The 3595-nt window shown below is 38.7% G+C and overlaps 1 long non-coding RNA gene across 1 annotated transcript; it reads right to left on the reverse strand.

Moving 5' to 3' along the window:
• Positions 1-359: 359 nt before the first annotated feature.
• On the reverse strand, positions 360-3194 carry LOC145442360 (uncharacterized). The gene is made up of 3 exons (XR_013916036.1): positions 3042-3194; positions 2838-2921; positions 360-455 (listed from the first exon to the last, which is right to left on the reverse strand). It is a non-coding gene; the product is annotated as an uncharacterized LOC145442360 (long non-coding RNA).
• Between the last annotated feature and the right edge of the window lie 401 nt (positions 3195-3595).

Genomic DNA, 3595 nt, shown 5'->3' on the forward strand with positions numbered 1-3595 from the left:
TTAAAATGCGTGGGCCTTGAGATCGGTCTATCGCGCTGGCAATGAAATAAAAATATACTATATAGTAAGAATATGACATATAATTATCGTGGTGAAATATAAGAATAAAATGTTTATTCGAGTCTCTGCAGTAATTATAGATTTTTACTACGCATTTCATCAATATTTTTAATACGTTTCTTGTGCCTTTCGCGGACCGCATAAAACGGTGTTGCGTAGTAAAAATCTAATGGTGATGCAATCCTTTTGACATTTAGCCACCAACTGACCTCTGCATTTCTGACATCCCTGATCTAATGAATACTCTATGTAACGTCGTAGACTCGGCATCTACCAAACTATAGTTAAGACAACGTATATAGGCTACTTCGGCGGTTTTATTTCTATTGAAGCCACGTAATGGAAAGATTGCTCCCTCTCGTATTTCGACTCTGGTCTGTAGCCACCCTGGGCATCTGCAAATGGATTATACAATGTAAGCAGAACGTACTTATTTATACACATGAACAACAGGTATACGTTAATATTATAACCAGGGCAAGTTTGTCCAACTTACGCAACTTTTTTTTACAATTTCCAACTGCTTCCTAGATACTCAGAATTTATGTACTATGATGTTTTAAGCTGTTTGGAGGGATTTTATAGTGCAACTTTTTGCCACTTTTCTATATTTTTCTTGCCAATTTTTACTGCAACTTATATCAAATATTGCGTGAAAGTGTAAAGGAGTCATTTAAAAACATGCTATAAACTATTTCTAGTATGGTTCTATTCTCTTTGATTTGCATAACAAAGAGCTATCAGTGGTCGGGAACCTATGGCTCGCGAGCCATATATGGCTCTTTTGGGTATAAGATATGGCTCTTTGCCAAATATTTATTTTAGTACTGAATTGATCAATATTGCATCGAATTGTTAGTAAATTTTCATCACGAACAGAACAATTATTGCCGTGGCAGTATAAACATGTCTTTGAGAGGTAAAGGCAATGTCGTCTTCTGGTTTAGGGGCTCGAACTCTTTTCAAAATCCTCAAATTTAAGTTACTGTCGCACCGGCGACCAATATCACTCGCAAATTCGTTGTAGCCTACCCGACCCGAAATCTGGGATTGCGCGATGCGTTGATTGATCAAAGAGAATAGCAGACATGGCGACACCAATATGACAACGCGGTTTTCGAATGCGCATTGTCTTACTGATCTACGGCGTGAAATGAACTGCCGTGAACGTGACATTCACAATTACAAACTTCAATTACAAACATCGCCATAGCTACCCACGTTCTGGATTGGCAAATAGCTCTACGGGCGATAAAATAGGCGTGTAGGCGTTTAGCCCAACGTTATATGTTACCGCCGAATACTTTGAGAATTGAGAAGTCGATCAGTATTTATATTTTCGGACAGTTACATTGGATTAATATCGGTTATAATAAATTCTAAGTTATTTACAATGAATTGCGCTGTCAATGTTGAGGTTAGGCCCGTCTGCGCCTTACCTCTCGTTTCGCGCTTTATTTTCGAACAATAAAATGCAAATTGTGTGAATTTGGGAGAAAATGTTCAAAATGTAGTCATTCATGAACATCAATAGAAAATACCAATAATAAATGAAGGTTTCAAAATCTTCGGAAACAGTTTATAGTGAGTAGACCTATATAGATTGCTATAGTGACCATGTTTGGCTTCACCTACGCATGCGGTCACATGGGTTCTCACATTTAAAAGAAGCATCACGGCGAACCAACGTTCTCGTAAGTCAAGTTTCGCATGCTCAAGTAAGACAGCCAGCCTGATTAGTTTGAGTATTTACAGAGAAAATGTGACGCAAATGACGAGTTCAAATTAGTACTACCATGATGCCAAGACTTTTCAATTGTGACGTAACAGCTGATTGACATGTATGGCTCTCTGGGAGGTGAAATAGAAAAAATAAGACCAATATGGTTCTTCGGACAAAAAAGGTTCCCGACCATTGAGCTATATGTCGGGTTGCTGCAACCAAAGTTATCCATGACACAATAGCTTGCAAGCAAGAAGTTCATCTACCGCTGTCAATAACGACAGTGCCCAAACAATATGTAAATAGATCGCTTTATTAATTCTGTCGTTTAAATTTGAAACATCTTCCCATTTCACGAACGCCATGCGAAACCGAAGAAAATTACATTTTCACTAGGTCCCCCTTTTCCGTCATTTGATTTTATTAAAGTCGCCGAGAGTGAGTTTATCTGCAATGCTTTGGGTCAAGTTTGCCTACCTAGGGGTTTGGGGTGTGTTATTTGACATGTCTAGGGAGGGGCGTATCGCTATGCTCTTTGGCTTTTTTGGGAAAAATTATTCCCGCATTGCGTAATTTTCTTGCTGTGTACCGGAAAAAATGTTATTTTTGGCATAAAATGGCAAAGTAACACATTTTACAACTCTGCAGGAACTAGGTGATGCGTGACGGGACCTTTCCTCGAGTATCTAATACCCTAATAATTACGTTAATATATAAATGTAACTTTTACTGCAACTTTTGTTAAAATTAAGTGCAACAACAACTTGCACTAATTATAACTAAATCGACAGACAATATGAGATTTTATGCTCACATCCTTGATCTGACCCGGAGGTGATTAAACCCACGACCTCGTAATCAAGAAGTCAGACGCATAGTGTTGCACGCAATGGTTAATAATTCGCAGAAGAGTCCGCACCAATAAACATTTGATATTGAACACCGAACAATGAACTAAGTAATGGGGAATTCGTTTTTTTTATGTTCATTGCTGCAGCCGAAGCCATGACTATGCCTACATAATGAATTGTATCTGATTGGACAAAATACTTACGCGATTAGCCCAGAGGATGACATCGGCCGGAAAAGTTGTTGCAGAAGTACCCCGGCGGACAGTCATTGTCGTGACCGCAGCCTTCTGTATTGTAAAACGATATTTTTCATTTTCTTACAGTATAACAAGATATTGTGCCTCGGCGTTACCCAACTACCATTAAGGACTTTCTGTAGTAGTCAAACACCAAGACGAGTGACTTACGTGCTCGAACGTCAGAGAGAATCAACACCATAATCGCCAATACAATGCCGGTAACGTTCATCCTGATTTTGATTATTTTAAGATCTGCAAAGGTGACATAAGTCCCGTGATTTCAACAGCATTAATACGGACTATGTGAAAGCGCATTTGTGGTGATTAGCTCTACTAAAACACGATATAGTTGACTTAATATCTATATTTATCGATTCTGCATTCACATGGTATTCCTGTCTGTCAAAGTCTACATGAATCATGAATTATGCGAAACCTATATTTATAGTGATTGGTTTCTCACCGACACCGAGAAAGGGATCAGCTTCAATATGTAGAAAAGCGCTTATATTCACATCCTATCCTCGTTAAATCGGACGATGAAAAATTGGTCCTGACGGAAATTGTCTGAGAAATCGTCGATGAATGTCGCTAATAAACGGCACTAAAACATCGCTGAACTCTTACAACGAGATGCTAGCCTTCTCAGCGGCAATTGAGTAATAAATGTAAGGCCCAAACGATTCATTAATATCGAGTCGATATTGCGCCTTGAACTAGGC

This window comes from Botryllus schlosseri, chromosome 7, assembly GCF_051294905.1.
Source record: "Botryllus schlosseri isolate E-star chromosome 7, Bs_hap1, whole genome shotgun sequence".
Taxonomy (NCBI): Eukaryota; Metazoa; Chordata; class Ascidiacea; order Stolidobranchia; family Styelidae; genus Botryllus; species Botryllus schlosseri.